The sequence below is a fragment of the Rattus norvegicus genome, chromosome 14 (genome assembly GCF_036323735.1).
Source record: "Rattus norvegicus strain BN/NHsdMcwi chromosome 14, GRCr8, whole genome shotgun sequence".
Lineage (NCBI taxonomy): Eukaryota > Metazoa > Chordata > Mammalia > Rodentia > Muridae > Rattus > Rattus norvegicus.
This window is the reverse complement of record NC_086032.1, coordinates 89,973,421-90,001,220: the sequence shown is the minus strand read 5'-3', so window position 1 is coordinate 90,001,220 and position 27,800 is coordinate 89,973,421. Positions and strand designations below refer to the sequence as shown.

Below are 27,800 nucleotides of genomic sequence, written 5' to 3'. Positions count from 1 at the left end.
ATGAAAGAATAGAAGAGGCAGGAGAGAGAAAGAATTCTGTGAAATGTTTCCATGGATACAGAATTGGCTGTTGCCATCATGAGCATGGAAGTCATGGATACTTGAATAAGATGTGTGCTAGCCTGGAACCTTCAGAATTCCATCATAGATAGGACAAAATCACAGAAGTGATCTCCTACCTTTTAGAAAAATAGCATTAGCAGTAAATGGCTGCCGAGGGGAGTTAACGCCATTCTCTTCAAAGCTGTAACCACTGGTAAGTTGCCCAGGCCTCAGAAAGTAGCCCCTACCCACGCTCATAGAGCAAGCAACTGCAAATAAACTCATTGGAAAAAAAACAGATGACGTGGAAATTGTAGGGGGGCTAATTGAGAAGGCATTAAGTAGAAGGAGGGGAAAGATAGGGAGGGTAAGGGGCTAAATATACATCACAAATTGTCAGAAATAAACAAAAATTTGAAACTAAAAGTTCAGGAAAATATATTCTATTTTTAAGACATAATAGTTGTTATAAAATTTTATACCTTTTCCATCTTATTTCTTATACCTTTCTATCTGCTTTAAAAGTGAATTTTGAAGTTTACTTTTTAATGACCTGTTACTTCAAAGCCTTCTAGTTCCATCAACGAACCTATTGATTCTATAAAATATTTCCATGTTATGTATTTTTCATTATATTTTTATCGCTATTGGTTGTCAGCTGTGCTATAGCTTTCTTCTTGTTGTGATAAGCACCATGATCAAAAGCAAACTGGAGAGGAAATAGTTTATTTGCCTTACAGGTTCCAATCCACCACAGAGGGAAGCTGGGGTCAGAGCTCACAGAAAGAAGCTGAGAGCAGGAGCTGGAGGAATAACTACTACTAACTGGCTTTCCTACTCCATTGCTTATATTAAGCAACCATTTTTATATAGCTAGGCTCAAATTTCCAGGACTGGAACCACCCACAGTGATCTCGTCCTCCTAAATTAAGCAGGAACCAAGAAGATGGCTTCCTACAGATATGCTGATAGGCCTCTACAATTAAAGGGTGCCCTCAACCCACTGCTTGACACTCCATCACTTGGTCATGCCAAGTTGACAGCTAAAACTGACTAAAAGAAGTTAATTTGTGGAGAAGTCTGCTAGGAAATGCTTGCATCTGTTGTTGAACCGTTTTCCTGTTGCCTCTCTTGGGCCACAAATAGCTCACCTGTCACACATTCTTTATTAGGCCCTTGACTTTGGGTGACTGTAATGGGTAATCTTGGTTGTCAATTTTGTTGGACCCAAAGTCAACTAAGATATATGCCTTAGGGTGAATATGTTATAATATTTCCCAGAGAGAGTATCTGAGGTCAGGGAGAAATTCCTCCAGAGTGGGCAGCATCTTCTTGTGACAACCCAAATACCAAGTGGTGGGCTCCCTTTCTTGCACCTGCCTTTGCTCCTTGCTGTTTACCGTGTCTACTCTACTACTGCTCTTGACATCCTTTGGCCTTCCAATTTTCACCGGTGGCCTTTAGTAATTCTAGGAATAATTCTCTAGGCCTTGTTCCCAAACTGAAAGTCTGAGGGAAGTGCTTTTTTAAAATGTTTTATTAGATATATTTCTTTACTAACATTTCAAAGGTTATTCCCCTGCCCGGTTTCCTATCCATAAGCCCCCATTCCCTCCCCTTCCCCTCCCCCATATGGGTATTCCCCCTATGCATCCCCCTTATTGCTCCCCAACATTCCCGTGCACTGTGGGTCCAACCTTGGCAGGACCAAGGGCTTCCTTCCCCTTCCCCTGGTGCCCCAACAAGGCTATTCTCTGCTACGTATTCAGTTGGAGCCCTGGGTCAGTCCATGTATAGTCTTTCGGTAGTGGTTTAGTCTCTGGAAGCTCTGGTTGGTTGGCATTGTTGTCTTTATGGGTTGCAAGCTCCTTCAACTCTTTCAATCCTTCCTCTAATTCCCCCCAAGGGGGTCCTATTCTCAGTTAAGTGGTTTGCTGCTAGCACTGACCTCTGGATTGGACATGCTCTGGATGTATCTCTCAGTAGAGAACTATATCCGGTCCCTTTAAGCATGCATTTTCTAGTTTTGTCAATCTCATCTAGTTTTAGTGACTGTATATATATATATATATATATATATATATATATATATATATATATATATATATATGGGCCACATATGGGGCAGGCTCTGAATGGCCATTCCTTGAGTCGCTGCTCTAAACTTTGCTTCCATATCCCCTCCTATGAATATTTTCCCCCTTTTAATAAGGAGTGGGAGCATCTGCATTTTGGTCATCCTTCTTCTTGAGCTTCCTGTGGTCTGTGGATTGCATCTTGGGTAAATCAAGCTTTTGATGAACATGAAGCATCCTTCCTTATCTTTTTTGACGACTTTTGGTTAAAAGTCAACTTTATTTGGTGTTAGAATGGCACAACTCCAATGACATTGTTGTTTTTATGAGGTTGCAAGCTCCTTCAGCTCTTTCAATACTTCCTCTAATTCCCCCCAAGGGGGTCCTATTCTCAGTTCAGTGATTTGCTGCTAGCATTGACCTCTGTATTGAATATGCTATGGATGTGTCTCTCGGGAGAGATCTATATCCGATCCCTTTCAGCATGCTATTTTCAATGGTCAGAAGAGTGGGGAGAGATTTTTTTATTGTCCACTCAAGATAGAACCATGGCTTTGCCTTCTTGCTCTAGAAGCAGAGTCTATTCTGGGTCTTTGCTAGATATGGACAACTGAAACTCCACTCACCTGAGCAGGTATGAAGGTCCTATCCTTAGGACATGTCTTATATTCATTTACTCAACCATGTGCTGTTATCTGTTCCTCTTTTAAAGTTCTTAGTTTTATATACCATAAAGGTATAAGTCCTATAGGTTAGTGATAATCACGTGTCGATGTAAACCTCAGTCATCATATAGGAAAAACATAAGCTTTATTTATTGTCCTTCTCCATGTCAGTCAACACCATCTTGCGCCTTGACTATCTACTGACGTGTTCTTGAACCTCGACTAAGCAGAAGCATGCACATCTTTGTTTTAAGCTTCTTTTACCAAGTATGATATTAGGGAGATGCTATTGTGCCTTACATATAACAAGCACACCATTTGCTTTGATACTGAGTAGCCTGCTGATATGTGCATATGGCAGGCTGCAATCTTTTTTTCTCTTGAAAGGAACTGGGACAGTTTTCCAGTTTGAGCATATCATTAATAAAACATATATGAGCATTTTTGGAGACATCTTTTTCATATGCTGTATGAGTAGATAAGTTAGGCTTAATTTATTTTTCTCACTTCAGCTTAGGGAAATTGTTTTGCTTTACAACATTGCTATCATCAGGGTTCACCCATCCACAAATAATAGAATCTTTGGGAGGTCATGGTTTATTTTGTTTAATTTATTCCCCTATGTTGGTTTTTTTTGAGACACTTACCATTGGCTGGCCCTAACTCTTGATGTACTCAGATAAATTACATAAGATATGTAGGATGACTAAATCTTAAATATTCCATGATACAAAGACAATAACCCTAATTTATAAGACGAACCTGTAACAGTCTAATTCTTGATTTGTGTATGTTATCTGGCCATCTATAGTGGCCCCATCCCCATGGACCTTCAGGACTTGCTTAGTATTCATTCCTTTACCGTGCTTCCCTGGATCTCTGACGGCAGTCATTGCTCCCATTCCCTGTGTACTTTGCAAACAATCTATAATAATTACACATATGGAATATAGGCAGCATCCGCCCCCTGTCCAAAGCTGTGAGCACTGATGTTCTATTCACATTTATGGCCTGGCTCTGGTAAAGAGTTTGAGCCCATAATTAGTATTCCAAAAATATTCAGGGGACATGAATGAAAGAATAAATGTCTCCCCAAGTAGACACAGTGGCCCTGAATTAAATTTGTTTCATCTCATAGGCACAAAATAAATGTCATTACCAACCAATTTATGATCAAGTATGAGAGCCCTTGATTGATACCTTGAAGCACTTATAAAACAAGCTTGACAAAACAAGAACAATCCATTTCTAGGGGTTTGAAAGGAAAGTTTCTACCTCTTTCTCAAAAAAGCAATTCTTTCTCTAAATTCTACATAAATGGCACCAGTTATGCTACCTTAAAACATAGTAGCCCAGTGGCAGGGAGCACAATAGCACAGGGAGAATTGTTTGTGTATTCTTCACAATGATGCAATTTTCCTTAAGCGTGAGCACATGTGCGCGTACACACACACACACACACACACACACACACACACACACACACACAGACATTCAATGCTGCTGTAGACACTAGAGGCTTCAAAAGACTCAAAGTTCTTCTACTCTCCTTTTCCTTCTTCTCCTTCTTCTGTATTTATGTCTTGGGAAATCAGAATACATAGGGTTGGGTTGAAACTTTTGAATTCTTCCTCTTACAGACCCAGGACTGTTTATACTTCACTCTCTTAAATCTGTTCCTCTGCAAAAGAACAAACTCTGACACTAAATGAATAAATATTCTGCCTTTCTGGTGGTCTCCTGACCCCCCTTTTGGGGTAGCAAGCTTCAGGATTGAAATATCTGTAAACATATGTGCGTTTGTATTTTGTAATGTGATTTCCTTTTGGAGTTTGTAAAGAATAACAAAGCTTGAATTCTTCCTAGGAAGCTGCCTGAGGAAGGGTTTTCCTCATACTCTTTCCTGTGAGTTCCGTCATTGAAGAGCAAACCCCCTCTGTGGAGATGTGCTGCTATTTCAATGTCTTGAGCCATCTTGCTCTTCATTAGGAAGGGCACAGACAAATAGACAGCTCCCGAATAAACCATCTTTGGTCCATAGCCTCATTTACAGTTCTCTCACTGACAGAGATGATACTAGTCTTCATGTACTCAGAGAAATGGTAGCTTTGTTTTACTGCTGTTACTGCTGTCTCGGGCTTCTTTCATCTTGGAATGTCCAGGTTGAAAGGAAGCAAACAGATCCAACTCCCCAATCACATGCTCCAAACACAGTAAAGGGCAGCTTCTATAAGTGTTCCAGTCAGCTAAGTTTGAGCATCTTCAGAAGTGGCTACCTCTGTGAATTGCCTCCTTCTCACAAATGATGCCCCAAACTAGGCACCTGGGCAGGACACCAGAACTAATCAGAATGTTTTTCCATCAAGAACTGGGATCTAGCTCCCTATTGGTTAAGTCTGACTTTCTTGTTCAACTGGCGTTGATCTATGTGCTACATCGCAAACGGAATGGAAGCAGAGGTTTGCAAAGTGCCGGCACATGAGGGTGCCTCAGTGTAGTGCCTGGTTTTGTGTGTCAATTTGGCACAGCTGGAGTTATCACAAAGGAGCCTCCCTTGAGGAAATGTCTCTGTGAGACCTGGCTGTAAGGCATTTTCTCTATTAGTGATCAAGGTGGGGAGGACCCAGCCCATTGTGGGTGGTAGGGTTGGTACCTGGGTTCTACCAGTAGGGCTGGTAGTCCTGGGTTCTATAAGAAAGCAAGTTGAGCAAGCCAGGGGAAGGAAGCCAGTAAGTAACATCCCTCCATGGCCTCTGCATCAGCTCCTGCTTCCTGACCTGCTTGAGTTCCAGTCCTGACTTCCTTTGGTGATGAACAGCAATGTGGAAGTGTAAGCTGAATAAACACTTTCCTCCCCAACTTGCTTCTTGGTTATGATGTTTGTGCAGGAATACGAAACCCTGACTAAGACACTCAGTAATTGCATTTGTCACCCAGCTGGCCTGGAAAATTAGCTTTATGACTGGACACAACATAGATGTTGGGAAAGCAACTGGTAAAATAACCTGTTAGGTCAGCTGTGGCGAAACAGTTGGCACAGTTGATATCTGGAGCAACGAGAATTAATAGAAAACAGATAAATTCTGGATCTGAGAAAGTGTTGGCTTGCTCTCTCACCTGTGACTGATGCTCTACATGCCAAGGAGTCACACAATAAGGAAGTGTAAGCTGTTTGGTTTAAATGCAGAATTTGGGAAACATGGATACCCCAGGACTCACTAGGGTGGAATACTGAAACATATTTTACACCTTTACTGTCTTGAGAAGGCAACGGATTCTCAGGAAGAAATAGCCTTAGGCAGAATGACAAAGGCAAGTTGTATGAAAGTGCAAACTCAGATATGTTACAGATGTAACTGGTTGATTTGCTCCTGTCCCACTGGTTCCAGTGTCAATATGGAGATTTGATACTTTTTATGAGGGAAGTGGGACCAGATACGAACTCTAAAAACTGATTAGGGCACTGCCCTTACAAATGTATTAATTTGTTCACATGATTAATAGACTAATGGGCTATCTGAAGAGTGGGTCTGTTGTAAAAGCCCAAGCCATGTGTTTCTTGTCACTTGACATGTGGCTCCCAACAATGCCTTAGGAGTCTGCTTACAAGGGGAACATCATTAGATGTGCCCTTTCAACTTTGGGCTTCACCCATGACAAAATAAACTTCTTTTTTGAATAGTTTATTCAGCGTATGGTAGTCTGTCAGCAACAGAAATGAACGAAGCTGAGAAAATTGAAGTCAAACATTTAAATCACTCATCTTTTGAGCTTACAAAATGGGTAGGTGAGAATCAGTCTGTGCTTTGCTCCACGTCTGTAATTTTCAGCCCAACTCACTTGTCAAAAAGCCTTTGCCCTTAACCACGGATCTCAAGGAATATCCTGTAAATTCAGTGTTAAAAGTACTCTCACTCTATACAATTACTCTTTAAAACTACTTGCTAGGGGTTGGGGACTTAGCTCAGTGGTAGAGCGCTTACCTAGGAAGCGCAAGGCCCTGGGTTCGGTCCCCAGCTCCGAAAAAAAGAACCAAAAAAAAAAAAAAAAAAACAAAAAACTACTTGCTAAAACCAAGTCTTTACAAACAGCTGCAACCTACCATCCCCTCGACAGAATCACTGTGAAGCCAGCAAGAATTGTCAGAACCAGTTTCTTTCGTTAGAGACGTGGAAAGTAGTCCTTGGTTTATAGCAAGCCTGCAAGTGCTGAATCAAGAATAAGGCAGGCCAGGCTTGGAAGTGCTTGCCTGAAATCCCATCGCTCAACAAGGTGAGGCAATAAAAACCCTTGAGATCAGCCTGAGTAACAAGGTATGTCTCAAACAAAATCAGAAGCATACAAACATTTGATGTCATTTTCAATGGGAAGGAAAGTGTGTGTAAACCTTTTATTTGCTCTTTCTTTGTCCTTCCAATAGAAATGTCTGGAAGCCTGGAAGGTATAAAAATTAGAGCATAGGGCAGAAAAACAAGAGATAAATCAAAGCTAAAAATCACTTTGTAATACCTGCAAAATATAAGAACCTCCATCTTGAACAATGAAGCTACAGAGATCAAAATTACCTTAATCAGACGAGAAAGTAGAAACTCACAGGAACAAAAAACATCACATGGTACTAGCATGGCCAAGCCCTCTCCCACTGACCATATAACCTGAATGAAATGGATTCCAAGAAACAGGCAGCACATATGCCCACTGAGGAAGAAACAGAAACACCTTTTTTAAAACCTGTAATGTCAAAATAGCTAATCCAAACAACAGTTAAGAACTAGGTTTATTATTGCCCTAACCAAAATTTTTATATGTATACTTACAAAGTATTACACTGAAGAGGTTGATTCACATTTCTAATTTGACAGTTTTTGTTACTTGATAATTTTATACATGTACGTAACACATTTGCCCCTACGCCCTCCTTTATCTACCATCCCAATCAGCTCTCTCATCTCTACCAGTCCTTTTCCAAAGTTCATGACTTTCCATTTTCCTCTGTGATCCATTTTCTTTAACCAGGGCCATCTGTGTAACCACTCCGTTGGAACTCTCCATTAGAGCCTGGTGGCATCATTAGTGGGCACACACTGAAGCCAATGACCCGCCTCTCCCTGAATCTATCAGTAGAGGATACTTTGCAGTGAGGGGTACCCTAAGCACCCCCACAATACATATCTGACTGTCAATAGGCCCATTCTCGTATAGACCCGGTGCAAGCATCCACAACAGCTGTTGAGTCTGTGATTGCAATGGCAGAGGCATGCTACAAAATGGCATTTCAGAGTTCTCTATCTTTCAGCCATTTCATTGTTTCTGCTCCTGTGATATAATATTTGCTGAACCTTAGAAGGGATGGTGTACCTGTCTTTAGAACCAAGTAATCATCTGACACTTTCAGCGCCTGTATCTACCACTGCTGGCTGAGAAGAGAGGTTCACTGAGCAAAGCTGAGGGTGGTAACTGTCTATGGGAATAGAAGTAGGTTTTCAGAAGGCATCCTGACACTCTATCAATTTGCTAAAGAACAGTATCCAGTTTCCCCCTATGGGTTTCTTTCTTGGGTCACAGTTCCAGACTCACATTCTCTCTTGTGGTGTAGATCCCACCAGAGAGGAGTTGGTTATGCAATGCCAGTAATGCCATTGGTGCACAAGTGGGTCCCTCCTTCCTGGCTAGTTGGTCTTATAGATTATAGTGTTCATAGTTGAGTATGAGCACCGATGCCTTTTTCTCCATGCAGACTACACAGCACATTCTTGGGCTAGGTAACCGCCAGAGAAAAAGTCTTCAGTACAATTCCACATTGATTTTTCTGTATTATGCATCCAAGGTACAAGGTGTGTTCAGCCATAGGGTCCTATATTATCACAAATCCTGCTTAAACTCTTCCACATAGTAGAAGAAAGGAGATCATTTACTGGCAGTTGGTCACAGGGACTAACATTACACAATCACAGACATACAGGGACATCAAAGATAACCATAAGAAAGTATTTACAATTAGTGTAGACTCAATATTCTCAACAAATGCTAGCAAATTAACTATGACAGAATATTGAAAGAATCATAAATCATGACAAAATGTCATTTATTCATTTATTCATTAAATATTAAGGTGGCATGATGTACAAAACTCTATGAATGTAATAAGCTTTACCCTCCTCTTCTCTGTCCTTGAACTCATCCAGAGTGAGCCTGCCTCTCCTGTCTCCTAAGGTCTGTCCTCTTTTACTCCAGGATCCATCTGTCCTCCCTCCACCTGGCTGATCCTGTGACTGTACTGGATGCTCACTCTCTGGTCATTAATGAGTACTGAGAAGTGACAACTTGTCCTTGTCAAGCTTTGCACCCCACAACAAGCAATGCTGTAGCAAATGGAACATAACTTCCAGTAGTGGTAAGATCATTAAAGAACAGAAAAGAATAAAATATACCATTAAACTATAGCCCGACAGTTTCTCCAATATGTATAGCCAAATGCATCCAGGTTTCTGAGACAAGAGCATGTATGAAATAAAAAAGTTCTTCTTAGGGACCAAGTTATATGGCAGTTATTAAGAACCCAAGGTAAATATAGTTTGAAGGCCCATGATCAAATTTTATTTTTACATTAATGGCTTTATGAAGGGACACATTTACTTTTCTACTTTTAAAGAAGAAAGCTGAGAATGCTTTGTCACCCCCAAATGGAAGTGGTATCAGCCATGTGCCACATAAGAAGGTTTAGTTCAGTGACAAAATATGCAACAGAGTACCCACAGATTACAGTGGAGCTGAGATATTTAGTACTATGGCTTAGTAACTTCTATGCACCTTTTTCATTCAGGTTTGCTTAGATGCACAAATATGTGTCATGGTGGGATTGCCACCTACAACACTCAGGACAATACCATACTGTGTATAGGACTGTGTACGCTCTATCATGTTAGGATAATGATGGATTAACTCAACAGTGCAGTCCTCAGATTCTACCTCAATCAGTTCAGGCCCAACAGTAGTAGTCTAAGCATGCAGGGCTTCACGATCAAGAATGAGCCTATGGCAAATCAAAGCTCAACCTAGCCACTTTCCCTATTGATGCGCCTTTGCTCTACTTCCGTAACTGTCACCTTAGCCACCTCTGTCTTTGAACAAGATCTGTGCTGTGCTGTGTTCCTGTGGCCTTTGCTTCCATTCTGTGCTAATGATGTTACATTTTTAAAATACAGAGTTATGAAGAGACGGAGGATAAAGATTAGGATGCTGGACCATGGTAAAGTTGATTGGCTTCTTAGGAAAACTTAGTTCTCCTACCCATTCCTTCTATTGTCAACATCAGCAGTGGTTCTGACTAGAAAGCAGCTTTCATCTGAATGTGTAGTTGAAGGATTCGGGCACTAGATGGCGAGTCAGTCCAAGTCATGGATGACTATTCAAAGTTTGAGGGCAAAGAGAGGGGTCAGTCTTTGTAAGAAATTAAACAAGGGAAACTTAAAATTAAAAGTCTACGGGATGACCTCTCTAGAGTCCAGTCATACCAGGGGTGATGACTATCCTTGGTTGTCAATTTGACTACATTTGGAATTAAGTGGAACTTAGTGTTTGGGCACAGAATTATTTGAAGTGAGAAGATAACTTGTAATCTAGATCTTGAGGTGGGAGTTTCCACCTTTAATCTGGGCCACGCCTTCTGGTGGTAGACAACTTAAAGGACATGGAAGACATGATTTGTTGTTCTTGTTGTTGTTGTTGTTGTTGTTGTTGTTGTTGTTGTTTTTGGATTATGCTCTTCATTGGCATTAGAGCCTATTTGGAATCTAGTATATACTGAAGACCAGCTGGAACAGTCAGCCTTACGGACTGGAAAAACGTGTGTGTGTGTGTGTGTGTGTGTGTGTGTGTGTGTGTGTGTGTGTGTGTACATATATATGTGTGTTTATATGTATATATTCTTTTGATGAATTCTGTTCCTCTAGAGGACCCTGGTTAATACACCATGGTAACAAAACTCCTCAGTCTACCGCATTACTTCTCAAAACACTACAATATCAAAATAACACAAGAACCAAAATGTAGTATTATCTCACAGATGATCTTCTGCACTTCAATTTTAAAGTCTTTATAAAGGGTTGGTTAAAATATGGAAAGGAATCATTCTCCTAAAGGCTCAAACTATGAATAGACTTCTGGCAAGTGCTGACCCAGAGAATGTACTGTGCAGTAAGGGTACACACTTCAAGGATGGCCACTGGCCTTTGCCTCTTCTAAATGGCAACCTTGGTCTCATCAGAACTCATATCCTTAGTCCTTAGAGATCACAACCCATTCGTCAAGGATGGTACGACCCTGATTCTCTGGAGGTTGACTTTCTATCAGAGAGGTCACTGGAAGGGACTAGCCACAGGGTCTGGGTCATCAGCATCCACTCTCCAGAGTAGAGATCAGTAGAAGGAAGTTTAAGAACTTGCAATCCTTGCCTGATTCCCAGTGCTCTGGCTATGCAGGGCATGGTTTTATGCATCCAATTTTTATTCTAGGCATGCAAGAATGACTTAGAGGGAGTGGGAATGTCAAACTCTCTAGGATTCATCAGAATAAACATGAGGGGAAATCTAGAGGAGTGAGAGGAGAACCCGTGTTATGCATGGATTTAGTTGCATGGATCTAGCCTCTTTCCAGTATGTTTTTTTTTCTTCTTTTGATCTTTGATGCCATTCCCTGGGCTATCTTCAGTCACATCCTGTTGCATGGCACTGTTGCTCTATGTGCTGGTTAGCTTTCATTGTCACCTTGACACAATCCAGAGTCATCTGGGAAGAGGAATTAATTGAGAAATTGCCTAGATCAGATTGTACTGTGATCAGGTCTTGATTGATGATTGGGAGGACCCAAGGATAGATGGCAGCATCCCTAAGTGGGTGAGTCTGACTGCATAAGAAAGCTAACTAGGATGAGTCAGAAAGCAGGGGTCCTCTATGCTTCCTGCCTGAAGGTTGTTGTTTTGAGTTTCTGCCTTGACGTCCTTCAGTGATGTGCTGATGTGCTGATGTGCTGTGACCTGGCAGTGCAAGCTGAAATAGACCCTTTCTTCCCCTAATTGCCTTTAATCATGGATTTTTATCACAGCAATTGAAATCAGGCTACTCCATAGTGCTAAATAAGGAATCTTCTTTCTTCTTGTTAGACCTTAAATCCCAGGCTGCTGTGTGGCACACCAGCTGGATCAAATGGGCTGTTGTTGTTGCTTCTGCTGCCACAAAATACCTGGCAAAAGCAACTTAAGGAAGGAAGGGATGGCTATTTTGGCTCATAGCTTGAGATGGCACAGTTCATTACGGTGGGCAAGGAGCATGGCAGTTGGAGGCTGAACATACTGTATCACAGTAAGGGAGGAAAAGAGAGATGAATGCTAACACTCAGCTGGCTTTTCCACTTTCCCCTTTTAATTCAGTCTGGGAGCCCAGCCTGTTAGATGGTACCATCGACATTTAGGTTTGACCTTTCCCCACTTAGTTACAACTTTCTAGAAAGAGTTTCATATACATGCCTAGAAGTAAACACCTGAGGTGGCTCTCAACCCCATCAAGTTGACTATTAAGATTAACCATTAACATGGTGTCTCAAAAATGTATTTCCACCTAGAACCCATCAGTGAAGCCTTCTTTGTAACATGTTTACAGACAGAATAAAGTGAACAATTTCCATACAAGATCTCCTGAATGACCCACGTAGCCCTAAACCACCAAGTATCTTCATGAGAAATGAAGAAGTTACAAGGGGAGATGAGAACAATGTTGCCACAGAGTGGAAAGCCAAAGATGGTTGATGGCCATGGAAGATTCCGTTCAGAATGTCCAGAAGGAAGGAAGGGTTGCTTGTCAACATCTTGAGTCCAGACTTTGCCTTAAAACCTGCCAGAGAATGAATTTAAGCTAAGAATGAATGCTAAGGTTGGGGTAATTTTGTCACAGTTCTTTCTCCCCAACATTTCCCACAGCCTTCATAGCAAGTTGTTCTAAGGTCTGCTGTACTCTCTGGCTAGCTCAGCACAAGAAATAACAGCTCAACTCTGCTGAACGAATACACAAACACAAATTTGCTGATGATGTAATAGCCAGCATTTGTGTAAAGTATATTAACTTGGGAAGTCATATAGGTTAGACATTTTGGAAAGGCATGTTGTCTGACATTATCATTTTTTCACACTATGTCTCTGCTTATGGGATATGAAATTGGTTCTAACCTTGCCCAGTAAAATCTATGTAGAAGTTGATGGTGGTAGTGGTGGTAGTGATGATGATGATGGTGTGTGTGTGTGTGTGTGTGTGTGTGTGTGTATGTGTGTGTACGCTCACAACTGCTTACAGACATGGTGTACATGAGAAACAAGCATAACTCTTGGACAGAGTGACCTATATCTTGTGCAGATGACAGCATGTCTACCATAGTTGTAGGGATGCTGGGATTGGGAGAGACCTGCAGGAAGACTGGGTCTCCCAAACTGATCTGAACCTAGGCACATAAACTAATTTGTACAATTTTTTCTTATCCTTAGCTTATTTCATTTACTTAATTATTAAATCCTTAGAAAATAGACAGAAAAATCTGTCTCCTACAGTGGAATGAGGAACACTTTTTTGAGTGTTATACCCTGACTTGCATTCCCCACTTAAGTAGTGGACTCGATCTTCCTGTGCTCTCTGCCGAGGCCCTCCATTCAGTTCGTTCACTGTGCTAGTGTGGAGTAGTCAGCCTTCCTGTCTACCATGTTTGGCAATATGTTCAGTCTTCCAAGAATCTTCTTATTCCCTTTTACAGGCCTCTAATGCCTCCATGATCAAGAAAAACAGATGTTTCTCTAACATCCAATAAGAGCAGGAGTCCTATTTGGTAAACAGAGGACAGAGCAAACTGGCTATCACTAAGTACACATCCTCAGGGTTCTGCTAAAATAGAGTTTCTTTGAAACCAAACAGACAGTTAGCGCACAGTGAAGGTACATGGGCAGCATTAGACTACTAGATCTAGTGTCTCAAATGGTAGAACGATTCTTGTTTGAGTAGACAAGCACAGTGAAATGCAGGGCACTTGTTTGTCGTGGCTGGAATTTGCCTTCAGCAGAAGCAGATGGGTAAATTGGCTACACAGAGGTAGTCTTGAGACGGGCTGCACCCCACGTGTAAGGCTTCAAGGAGCCCCTCCCAACTCTCTCCCCAGTTACAGGGACCAGGCTCCAAGCCTGCAGCAGCACTGGCGATGCACAGATACCTGCAGTACATCCGGTCCCCAGGGATCTCTCGGCCCAGTTTATTTAAACAATGACTTTTGAGCAGATTATTAAGTAGCAGTTTGTTTGTAAAAAGGCAAAAGCATTATATAATCAAGGTATGCATCTGTTTGTCTCTAAGGAGAAGGTACCTACATCTGGGCTTATGAAGTGTGAGCTACTGTGAGAACATTAAGTCATCCTTGGAAAATTGGAGCAGAAGAGAGTATCTGCATCTGCCAAATTTTAGATAATTCCAATGTAGAGCATTCCAAATGCTCTTTATGAAAAGGATATGGAATCCAGAAACCCCTAAGACATTTGTAGAACTAGAACATTTGGCCAGTTCATTTCTTTAAAATATTTATTTTACATGTGGGGCAGTATACATACATTTCTACAGATACCTACAGAAGGCATCTGATTCTCCTGGACTTGGAGTTACAAGGAGCTCTAAGTTGTGTGCGATGGGTACTGGGAACTGAGCTCATGACCTCTGCAAGAACAGTATGTGCTCTTGACTGTTGAACCATTTCTACGTATTCTGGCTAAATTCCTTTCTGATCTACTAATCTATCAGCACACTCGTTTTGTCGACTGTATATTTTAATGCCCGTAATTTAGAGAATACAAATAATTTAAAGACCAAAGAACAGTTAAGAGAAATAAAGTTATATTGCTGACATAAAAGACAATATGTGTTTTCACAGAGAAGATGTTGAGCATAGGTGTTCTGAGGAAATTGAAAGTGGCAGTCACTGAACCACAGATGCATAGCTGTCATGGAGGGTTAGTCTCAGGATCCCCCATGGAAAGCAAGCTCTGTGGATGCTCAAGTCCCTTATATAATGGTGCCGTTTGCATAGAAAACTAAGGTCTACCCCCCTCTGTTGTCTATCATTTCTAGATTATTGGAAATGCTGGATACATGAGGAATGCTATGTAATTAGCTTCCACACTGTGTTGTTTATGGAAGAGAGACACAAAAATCTGTAGATGTTCAGTGCAGACTCTTTTTTTTTTCTTTTTATTTGCTGCTGCAGATCTTCTCCAGCTATGGTCGGCTGAATCCGGAGATGCAAAAGCTGGACTCAGAGCACTCATCTACACATATTTATTGGCAGAAGTTTGCAAACTGGAAAAGGGGGGGGGGATGGTTCCTGGATGAGGCTATAGAGAAGCTGACTGGAAAATAGGACAACGTGAGTGTTATTCAACTTTTGAGGCCACTGGGTGCGTATTACACAAGACTATATCACCCTAGGTACCATGGCTCAAAAACAGATACAAAGGGGTGCTAGGGTACTGTGTTCCGGGTCAGTGGTCTGGTTTCTCAGAGGTCAGTGAATCAACTGCTTCTTATCCTTGGAGGACCAAGTCACTCAGGCTTGTCATCTAGCAGGGGAATAGCTCCTGGGTCCCACCTCAGCTGGGCAGAAGCACTGCACATGCAGCAGATGATGCTGTGTAACAGTCTGCTCCTTAGATGGGAAAGTCCACATGCTATCAAACCCCATCCCCAATCTCCTGACCACTCCAGCTCTAGCTTGACCTGGCTAGCTTAAGCACTCTAGAGACAGAATGGACCTGTGCCGTAGCAGAGCTCTCCCCTTAAGCCTGATCTCATCAGTGGCTAGGACTTGTATTGAGGCTCTGTTTGGAGCATCTCAACTTAATACTCATCCTTTACTGTCTGAATTCTGATACTATTATATTCAAGGCTTGCTGTCTTGGGAGGAAGAGTTTTGCTGGATCAGCATATTCCCAAAGGCAGTCTACACCTGAGAGTCCCTACCCCAACACTTGGGAGTCTCACTGTGGACTATTCTTCACCTTCTCTGCTCACTTGACTGCAGAGACAGATTCCAGACAACTAGTCCCTGACCCTAAGCATGCTGACATTCTCCCACTCGCCAGTCCTAAGCCGGCTTGTCCATCTGTGCTGGCTGGTATTACGTCAACTTGACACAAGCTAGAGTTATCTAAAAGGAGGGAACCTCAAATGAGAAAAGGCCTTCATAAGATCCAGATGTAAGACATTTTTTTTAAAATTAGTGCTTGCTGGGGAAGGGCCTAAAACATTGTGGGTGGTGCCATCCCTGGACTGGTGGTCCTGGGTTTTATAAGAAAGCAGGTTGAGCAAGCCATGGGGAACAAGCCAGGAAGCATCATCCTTCAATGGCCTCTGCAGCAGCTCCTGCCTTCAGTTACCAACCTGCTTGAGTCCCTGTCCTGGTTTCCTCAGTGATAGACTACAATGTACAAGTTAAGGCCAATAAACCCTTTCATCTCCCACTTGCTCTCTGATCATAGTGCCTAATCACGGGAGTAGGAACCCTAAGACACCAACCTTGGCCACTTATTCTTCTTGAAGATGCCAAAGTTCATGGTGTAATTCTGTCTTCCCCGTGCAGCCTTTGGTTTGTAACCAATCTGTGCCTCCAGATTTGTCCCCTGACTTCTTTTGATATGTGTGAGTAAAGGGAACTTTTCCAGTGACAATTGTCTTGAGATATTAACCTTACCTAATACTGAGATATTACCATACCCAAGAAGCAAAAAAAAAAAGAAAAAAGAAAAAAAAAGGTTCTGTTGTAAATTTTAAAAAAGGCTGCCTTTTACCCCGCCATGTCTGCCACAGCAGTGCCCCAAGATATCTAATAGATATCTTAATCTCATTTAGCTGTCTCACCGGCTCTGCTCCATCCCATATCACACTGCAGAAGGCCTCTCTCTGAGTCTGGCTGTAATCTCTCTACCCATCCAGTTCCCAAGGCAGGTTGCCACCATGGCAGAAATATATATCCTAATTCCATGGCGGCTCAGCGTCCCAGCCACCACATGCTCTCTTAAATTTAAATTGCCACATGAAAAAACACACAACACAATAACCTTTGATCCGATTGATAAGACATAATTGCCCACCTAAACATACAAAACCTTGTACATATCCATCCCTTGAGAATATTCATAACAATGTGTAAATACACAGAGTGGAATCTTAACATCAGCCTCCATGTTTCTCTCTCTCTCTCTCTCTCTCTCTCTCTCTCTCTCTCTCTCTCCCTCTCTCACTCCTTACCTTCCCATCTCCTCCTCTTCACTCAAACTTTTCTCCCACCCATCCTTCCTTCTCATCCGATGACAGGACTCATTCTATCTTGTACCTGCCTTCACCTTATAACATCCTACAGGGTCCTACCATCTAATATGTCTTTAGGAAGGGTAAAATGAAGCTGTGATAGTCAGGGACCACCGCACAGGCTCTATACCCTTGATCATTAAACAATAAGACTCCAATATAGGTAACACCACTATGCCAAGTTAAATATGAATACTTCAGTATTATAGATATCAAACGATTTGCCGAAATCCACATGTCACTTATATACGGACTAGTACTTACATTATAAATTACTCACATGTATCCTTTCCTAATACTACATCATTTAAGGCAGTGCTTCTCAACCTTCCTAATGCTGTGACCCTTTAATACAGCTCCTCATGTTGTGGTGTTCCCACCCATAAAATCATTTTTGTTGTTAGTTCATAACTGTAATTTTGCTATTGTTACAAACTGTAATGTAGTATCTGAGTTTTGTGATGGTCGTAGATGACACCTGTGAAAAAGTTGTTTGACCTCCAAAGGAGTGACAATCCACAGGTTGAGAACCACTGCTTTAACAGATTCTTACATCCTGGCAGTGAGCATTTTAAGATTTATTATTCTTAAAACAAAGCCATCTATATAACTCGCCATTTCTTTTTTGTCACCCAGCAAGTAACAAGCCACATTTAAAAGATATTCACCCCTTTCACACAGACCTTCTACTTAAAGTTGGGTTAAATTATACAGGTAACTTCCTGGTTGCTGCCGCCGCAGAGAGCTCCTGGGCAGCACCCCGCAAGCAAACTTGAGCCTTGGGACCACAGGTAAGACCAACTTTTCTGCTGCAAGAGACCTGCCTGGTGAACTCGGGACACACAGAGGCAGAATTCCTCTAGGACCGGGCACTTCCTGTGTTTACCAGGAGTCCCACACCAGCGGATCTCAGCCCGCAGCAGCTCTCTGCTCCCAGACCGCGTGGGAGAGAGACCTCACCGCCTGGTCAGGTGGGCACTCCTGAGGCTGCAGAGCAGAAGAGACCACCAACACTGCCCACCCCTGCTCACATCCCTGGCCCAAGAGGAAACTGTATAAGGCCTCTGGGTTCCCGTGGGGGAGGGCCCAGGACCGCTGCATCTAAGACACCGCCGGAACCTGAAGGAACAGACCGGATAAACAGTTCTCTGCACCCAAATCCCGTGGGAGGGAGAGCTAAACCTTCAGAGAGGCAGACACGCCTGGGAAACCAGAAGAGACTGCACTCTGCACACATCTCGGACGCCAGAGGAAAACACCAAACGCCATCTGGAACCCTGGTGCACTAAAGCTCCCGGAAATGGCGGCGCAGATATTCCTGGTTGCTGCCGCCACAGAGAGCTCGTGGGCAGCACCCCGCGTATGAACTTGAGCCTCGGGACCACAGGTAAGACCAACTTTTCTGCTGCAAGTGACCTGCCTGGTGAACTCAAGACACAGGCCCACAGGAACAGCTGAAGACCTGTAGAGAGGAAAAACTGCAAGCCCGAAAGCAGAACACACTGTCCCTATAACAGGCTGAAAGAAAACAGGAAAACAGGTCTACAGCACTCCTGACACACAGGCTTATAGGACAGTCTAGCCACTGTGAGAAATAGCAGAACAAAGCAACACTAGAGATAATCAGATGGCGAGAGGCAAGTGCAGGAACCCAAGCAACAGAAACTGAGACTACATGGCACCATCGGAGCCCAATTCTCCTATCAAAACAAACATGGAATATCCAAACACACCAGAAAAGCAAGATCTAGTTTCAAAATCATATTTGATCATGATGCTAGAGGACTTCAAGAAAGACGTGAAAAACTCCCTTAGAGAACAAGTAGAAGCCTACAGAGAGGAATTGCAAAAATCCCTGAAAGAATTCCAGGAAATCATAAATAAACAAGTAGAAGCCCATAGAGAGGAGTCACAAAAATCCCTGAAAGAATTCCGGGAAAACACAATCAAACAGCTGAAGGAATTAAAAATGGAAATAGAAGGAATCAAAAAAGAACACATGGAAACAACCCTGGATATAGAAAACCAAAAGAAGAGACAAGGAGCTGTAGATATGAGCTTCACCAACAGAATACAAGAGATGGAAGAGAGAATCTCAGGAGCAGAAGATTCCATAGAAATCATTGACTCAACTGTCAAAGATAATGTAAAGCGGAAAAAGCTATTGGTCCAAAACATACAGGAAATCCAGGACTCAATGAGAAGATCAAACCTAAGGATTATAGGTATAGAAGAGAGTGAAGACTCCCAGCTCAAAGGACCAGTAAATATCTTCAACAAAATCATAGAAGAAAACTTCCCTAACCTAAAAAAAAGAGATACCCATAGGCTTACAAGAAGCCTACAGAACTCCAAATAGATTGGACCAGAAAAGAAACACCTCCCATCACATAATAGTCAAAACACCAAACGCACAAAATAAAGAAAGAATATTAAAAGCAGTAAGGGAAAAAGGTCAAGTAACATATAAAGGCAGACCTATCAGAATCACACCAGACTTTTCTCCAGAAAGTATGAAGGCCAGAAGATCCTGGACTGATGTCATACAGACCCTAAGAGAACACAAATGCCAGCCCAGGTTACTATATCCTGCAAAACTCTTAATTAACATAGATGGAGAAACCAAGATATTCCATGACAAAACCAAATTTACACAATATCTTTCTACAAATCCAGCACTAGAAAGGATAATAAATGGTAAAGCCCAACATAAGGAGGCAAGCTATACCCTAGAAGAAGCAAGAAACTAATCGTCTTGGCAACAAAACAATGAGAAGAAAAGCACACAAACATAACCTCACATCCAAATATGAATATAACAGGAAGCAATAATCACTATTCCTTAATATCTCTCAACATCAATGGCCTCAACTCCCCAATAAAAAGACATAGATTAACAAACTGGACACACAACGAGGACCCTGCATTCTGCTGCCTACAGGAAACACACCTCAGAGACAAAGACAGACACTACCTCAGAGTGAAAGGCTGGAAAACAACTTTCCAAGCAAATGGTCGGAAGAAGCAAGCTGGAGTAGCCATTCTAATATCAAATAAAATCAATTTTCAACTAAAAGTCATCAAAAAAGATAAGGAAGGACACTTCATATTCATCAAATGAAAAATCCACCAAGATGAACTCTCAATCCTAAATATCTATGCCCCAAATACAAGGGCACCTACATACATAAAAGAAACCTTACTAAAGCTCAAAACACACATTGCATCTCACACAATAATAGTAGGAGATTTCAACACCCCACTCTCATCAATGGACAGATCATGGAAACAGAAATTAAACAGAGACATAGGCAGACTAAGAGAAGTCATGAGCCAAATGGACATAACAGATATTTATAGAACATTCTATCCTAAAGCAAAAGGATATACCTTTTTCTCAGCTCCTCATGGTACTTTCTCCAAAATTGACCATATAATTGGTCAAAAAATGGGCCTCAACAGGTACAGAAAGACAGAAATAATCCCATGCATGTTATCGGACCACCACGGCCTAAAAGTGGTCTTCAATAACAATAGGGAAAGAATGCCCACATATACATGGAAATTGAACAATGCTCTACTCAATGATAACCTGGTCAAGGAAGAAATAAAGAAAGAAATTAAAAACTTTTTAGAATTTAATGAAAATGAAGGTACAACATACCCATACTTATGGGACACAATGAAAGCTGTGATAAGAGGAAAATTCATAGCGCTGAGTGCCTGCAGAAAGAAACAGGAAAGAGCATATGTCAGCAGCTTGACAGCACACCTAAAAGCTCTAGAACAAAAAGAAGCAAATACACCCAGGAGGAGTAGAAGGCAGGAAATAATCAAACTCAGAGCTGAAATCAACCAAGTAGAAGCAAAAAGGACCATAGAAAGAATCAACAGAACCAAAAGTTGGTTCTTTGAGAAAATCAACAAGATAGATAAACCCTTAGCCAGACTAAGGAGAGGACACAGAGAGTGTGTCCAAATTAACAAAATCAGAAATGAAAAGGGAGACATAACTACAGATTCAGAGGAAATTCAAAAAATCATCAGATCTTACTATAAAAGCCTATATTCAACAAAACTTGAAAATCTACAGGAAATGGACAATTTCCTAGACAGATACCAGGTACCGAAGTTAAATCAGGAACAGATAAACCAGTTAAACAACCCCATAGCTCTTAAGGAAATAGAAGTAGTCATTAAAGGTCTCCCAACCAAAAAGAGCCCAGGTCCAGACGGGTTTAGTGCAGAATTCTATCAGACCTTCATAGAAGACCTCATACCAATATTATCCAAACTATTCCACAAAATTGAAACAGATGGATCACTCCCAAATTCCTTCTATGAAGCCACAATTACTCTTATACCTAAACCACACAAAGACCCAACAAAGAAAGAGAACTTCAGACCAATTTCCCTTATGAATATCGATGCAAAAATACTCAATAAAATTCTGGCAAACCGAATCCAAGAGCACATCAAAACAATCATCCACCATGATCAAGTAGGCTTCATCCCAGGCATGCAGGGATGGTTTAATATACGGAAAACCATCAAAGTGATCCATTATATAAACAAACTGAAAGAACAAAACCACATGATCATTTCATTAGATGCTGAGAAAGCATTTGACAAAATTCAACACCCCTTCATGATAAAAGTCCTGGAAAGAATAGGAATTCAAGGCCCATACCTAAACATAGTAAAAGCCATATACAGCAAACCAGTTGCTAACATTAAACTAAATGGACAGAAACTTGAAGCAATCCCACTAAAATCAGGGACTAGACAAGGCTGCCCACTCTCTCCCAACTTATTCAATATAGTTCTTGAAGTTCTAGCCAGAGCAATCAGAAAACAAAAGGAGGTCAAGGGGATACAGATTGGAAAAGAAGAAGTCAAAATATCACTATTTGCAGATGATATGATAGTATATTTAAGTGATCCCAAAAGTTCCACCAGAGAACTACTAAAGCTGATAAACAACTTCAGCAAAGTGGCTGGGTATAAAATTAACTCAAATAAATCAGTAGCCTTCCTCTACACAAAAGAGAAACAAGCCGAGAAAGAAATTAGGGAAACGACACCCTTCATAATAGACCCAAATAATATAAAGTACCTTGGTGTGACTTTAACCAGGCAAGTAAAAGATTTGTACAATAAGAACTTCAAGACACTGAAGAAAGAAATTGAAGAAGACCTCAGAAGATGGAAAGATCTCCCATGTTCATGGATTGGCAGGATTAATATAGTAAAAATGGCCATTTTACCAAAAGCGATCTACAGATTCAATGCAATCCCCATCAAAATACCAATCCAATTCTTCAAAGAGTTAGACAGAACAATTTGCAAATTCATCTGGAATAACAAAAAACCCAGGATAGCTAAAACTATCCTCAACAATAAAAGGACTTCAGGGGGAATCACTATCCCTGAACTCAAGCAGTATTACAGAGCAATAGTGATAAAAACTGCATGGTATTGGTACAGAGACAGACAGATAGACCAATGGAATAGAATTGAAGACCCAGAAATGAACCCACACACCTATGGTCACTTGATTTTTGACAAAGGAGCCAAAACCATCCAATGGAAAAAAGATAGCATTTTCAGCAAATGGTGCTGGTTCAACTGGAGGTCAACATGTAGAAGAATGCAGATCGATCCATGCTTATCACCCTGTACAAAGCTTAAGTCCAAGTGGATCAAGGACCTCCACATCAAACCAGACACACTCAAACTAATAGAAGAAAAACTAGGGAAGCATCTGGAACACATGGGCACTGGAAAAAATTTTCTAAACAAAACACCAATGGCCTACGCTCTAAGATCAAGAATCGACAAATGGGATCTCATAAAACTGCAAAGGTTCTGTAAGGCAAAGGACACTGTGGTTAGGACAAAACGGCAACCAACAGATTGGGAAAAGATCTTTACCAATCCTACAAAAGATAGAGGCCTTATATCCAAAATATACAAAGAACTCAAGAAGTTAGACCGCAGGGAGACAAATAACCCTATTAAAAAATGGGGTTCATTGCTAAACAAAGAATTCACAGCTGAGGAATGCCGAATGGCTGCGAAACACCTAAAGAAATGTTCAACATCTTTAGTCATAAGGGAAATGCAAATCAAAACAACCCTGAGATTTCACCTCACGCCAGTGAGAATGGCTAAGATCAAAAACTCAGGTGACAGCAGATGCTGGCGAGGATGTGGAGAAAGAGGAACACTCCTCCATTGTTGGTGGGATTGCAGACTGGTAAAACCATTCTGGAAATCAGTCTGGAGGTTCCTCAGAAAATTGGACATTGAACTGCCTGAGGATCCAGCTATACCACTCTTGGGCATATACCCAAAAGATGCCCCAACATATAAAAAAGACACGTGCTCCACTATGTTCATCGCAGCCTTATTTACAATAGCCAGAAGCTGGAAAGAACCCAGATGCCCTTCAACAGAGGAATGGATACAGAAAATGTGGTACATCTACACAATGGAATATTACTCAGCTATCAAAAACAATGACTTTATGAAATTCGTAGGCAAATGGTCGGAACTGGAAAATATCATCCTGAGTGAGCTAACCCAATCACAGAAAGACGTACATGGTATGCACTCATTGATAAGTGGCTATTAGCCCAAATGCTTGAATTACCCTAGATGCCTAGAACAAATGAAACTCAAGACGGATGATCAAAATGTGAATGCTTCACTCCTTCTTTAAAAGGGGAACAAGAATACCCTTGGCAGGGAATAGAGAGGCAAAGATTAAAACAGAGACTGAAGGAACACCCATTCAGAGCCTGCCCCACATGTGGCCCATACATATACAGCCACCCATATAGACAAGATGGATGAAGCAAAGAAGTGCAGACCGACAGGAGCCGGATGTAGATCGCTCCTGAGAGACACAGCCAGAATACAGCAAATACAGAGGCGAATGCCAGCAGCAAACCACTGAACTGAGAATAGGACCCCCATTGAAGGAATCAGAGAAAGAACTGGAAGAGCTTGAAGTGGCTCGAGACCCCATATGTACAACAATGCCAAGCAACCAGAGCTTCTAGGGACTAAGCCACTACCTAAAGACTATACATGGACTGACCCTGGACTCTGACCTCATAGGTAGCAATGAATATCCTAGTAAGAGCACCAGTGGAAGGGGAAGCCCTGGGTCCTGCTAAGACTGAACCCCCAGTGAACTAGACTGTTGGGGGGAGGGCGGCAATGGGGGGAGAGTGGGGAGGGGAACACCCATAAGGAAGGGGAGGGGGGAGGGGGATGTTTGCCTGGAAACCGGGAAAGGGAATAACACTCGAAATGTATATAAGAAATACTCAAGTTAATAAAAAAAAATTATACAGGTATGAGTTTTATAGGTTCCCAGCTTTCTATGAAGAAGCTGCCAAACTGCTAATTATCCCTTCAAGGAAAAAATATATTTGTATCATAATATTTTGCTTCATCTGGGTTAAACTGCCATCATGACAGTATGATTGGGGAACCTTCTCCTCTGTCTGTATAATAATGCTCTGAGATGTTTATGTAGATATCAAGACGGGGAAATATATGGATTCCTAGGTTAGAAACTATGTGTTAATTCAGTCCTTATGTAGCCTAAGACCTTTCGGGTGCTCTGTTTTTTAGACACTATGGATGCTGAAACAAAAACGTTTATGTGGTGTTTAAAGTTCAGCCCAGGAAGTATGTGAGGAGGGAGAGCAGAAGAGAGCCATGAGCCTGATTTGAGATCCAGAAGAGCAGGGCCACAGGCACACTGAGGAACTGGGGTGGAGGCCAGCATGTTGTTTGCTAGGAAACAGACATTTCTGATGACTGCTAGTGGCCAGATCATAGAGGTATTGGAATGAGAAGCGGGATGTGTAAATATTACGTCTGGCACTACAAGGACGACACTCAAGGATGTAAGGTGGGCGCTGGTGTGAGAAGAGTTTGATCTTAGAAGAATCAATGTGGCTGCTGTGAAGCCGATGGGTGGAAAAAGCTGGAGGCCGGGCAGATGGAGAAACCTCAGAGGTACTGAGAGGGTAAAATAGGCAAAATTCCAGAGGAAGGCCATTGCATCTGTGAGCAAAGAGGAACTAGGGAAAAAAGAAACCACCCTAAGGTTTCTGGGTTTGGCCGTGGAACTATTTGGATGCAGAAGACACAGGGCAAGAGTTAGGCAGTTGTTCTCAACCTTCCTAATGCTGCGACCCTTTAATGTGGTTCCTTATGTTGTGTTAACCTCCAACCATAAAAGCCATTTTTGTTGCTACTGCATAACTGTAATTTTGCTACTGTTATGAATTTTAATGAAAATATTTTTGGCGATAGAGGTTTGCCAAAGAGGTCACAAACCATAGGTTGAGAACTGCATTAGGGGTTCTTGCTGATGGAGAACAAGTGAACAAAACATAGGGAATTAGTGAAGTCTAAGTACATTTGGGATTGGCAGGTGAAGGGTTGACTTGGTCAGACTTAACTCAGACACTAACTGGGTGTCATAGATTTGGGGTGGGAATTTCCCATAGTGGTGTGGATGATTTGAAAGCACAAGGCCTTTGAAAATAACAGTTTTAACTTGTCGGCTGTTAAAGCATGGTGGCATTTGTATTTGGTAAGATTAGTTAATAACCTCCCCATCATCAGAGTTCCGCTTAAGCCAAGATAAACTGGCTTTGCTCTGTCAGTTAGCTAACGTAAGCATGATGCATTTCTAAGATTGTGCAATAAAACTTCCCTGGGAAAACTTTACTCTACATTACTCAATTAGTCAGGGCCATCGTGGGATGTAAACTTCTACTTATTGGTAGATTGAGGAACAGGACCAAAAAGAAGTCCTGGGAAAGGGGCAAGGGGCAGAAAGAACAGTGATTGGGGTCAATGGGTCCATCAGGCACAGACCACAGTTTGCTTTTGGCCAGTCACTCCATTCCCATCTCGGAAGACTGAAGTATACATTTTTCTAGGATTCTGCACAGAGGTTGGAAATCTATGATTCCTGTAGAATCTTGCAAGTTAACATGCAACCTGTAATTCCAAAACCAGCACCAGTGATTGCAATCATAAAAGCATCAGCTCGGTTTCAACTCGGTGCTGTTTTGTGGTGTAACTGTTTAAAAGGCCGATAATGAGGGAGTCTGTCTAAACCAGAGACAGGGGAAGGCACCCCTGTAAAACATATGCTAATAAATCGATTAGCTGTTATCAAAAGCCAGAGGTTTTGTGACCAAGACGAATACCCTAAAACAGAAATCACTATTCAAAATCAGATCTGTCTAACTTCAGGACAGCAACTCTCAGTGATACTTTGAAATCAAATCATAAATCTGATTTAAAAAAAAAAACACCTTGAGATTACTAAAAAAAAAGTTTTCTCTGATTCCATGGTGAATCTGGTCAGGTTCACAGACACTATGTTGGAGGTATGAGGAAGATGATGAGCAGTCAAGCAAACAAGTGATCGGGGAGCAAGGTAGTGAGGGAGGGTGAGAAACCCAGTTTCTGCTGTTCTTCGATGATCTTTAAAGATTTTGACTGAAGAATCACTGAGATCTGCCTTATGGGTGGTTTGGTCTACACCATTCCTAAGAACGTTTTTTTTTTTTTAAATATAAGATGGCTTCATTCAATGATACTGATTTCTGTCATCCATGTTTCCAAAAAATATTTGAAATAGCTTTTAAAAACACTTGTTACATTTTGTTTTCAGACAACTTCGCATTATATTTTTTAGGGTGCTCACCCTAAGGATCAGAGCAAATCAGTTGACCTTCTATGGTCCCACACCCCAGCAGATACCCTCCCATTCCCAATACTGCACGGCTGTACCCTGTAGGGATCTCCACTCACAACTGTTCACCTGATCTCCTGCCTTTGCTTCTGCTACAGTAAATATGAAGGAAATTAGCCAAGGAAAATAACAACGTGGGTTCTGCCTGAACTGTGGGCACTGCAGATGAAAAACCTTTTCTATGCCCGGTGAAATAGATCTATTGACCAAAAAGTGATCTTTCATTTAAGGAGTGTTTGTTTGCTTTGGTGAAGTACTTTACTTGACGTAGTCTGGGCAGCAGTCCGAATGCGTCATGAACCGTGGGCTCACTACTGAAATACCCTTTGATCTTTTGAAGAATGACAATGTCACCTACATAGCCCAGTGAGGAGCAGCACTCCTCTTCTCGCCCTAGAGTCTTGGCCCTGATACCTCTCACCTGTAGCCTGAGTGCTGTACATGTTGTGTCTGCAGTCATCAGGAACTACTAATAGAAGTGCAACTGTAACTTACTGCGGACTTCTCAGAGTATGGGTGATATTGGAAATGGCCCTGGAGTATGCATCTTACTGCCTGTAGTAAGCAAGAAATTTAAAAGGAAGAGACTGATTAACGCTGGGAGACAGCAGACAGTACGTGTGAGAGCATGAGGAACACAGCTCTTTTCTGCATAGTCCCAGTAGCTCATCCAAACTGGCTCCACTCTACTCCACTACAAGATGGCCTTAGTCACACAGCCCACATTCGTATTATACAATTTTGCTTCATTGCAAAGTGCTTGGGGGTATAAATCACCAACATTGAGTTGCACAAATGATTACATCATTCTCCATGTTTATTCTCGATAATGTTAATG

At 41.7% G+C, this 27,800-nt stretch overlaps 1 protein-coding gene and 1 long non-coding RNA gene across 4 annotated transcripts in view; one reads left to right on the top strand and one right to left on the bottom strand.

Moving 5' to 3' along the window:
* The window catches only part of Vwc2 (von Willebrand factor C domain containing 2), a 141,190-nt gene that overhangs the window by 37,512 nt on the left and 75,878 nt on the right, over window positions 1-27,800 (bottom strand). The gene's annotated exons all lie outside the window — the stretch shown is intronic.
* Window positions 91-16,521, top strand: LOC102552528 (uncharacterized). Its single transcript, XR_359666.5, has 4 exons — window positions 91-256; window positions 6,874-7,054; window positions 9,017-9,176; window positions 15,068-16,521. It is a non-coding gene; the product is annotated as an uncharacterized LOC102552528 (long non-coding RNA).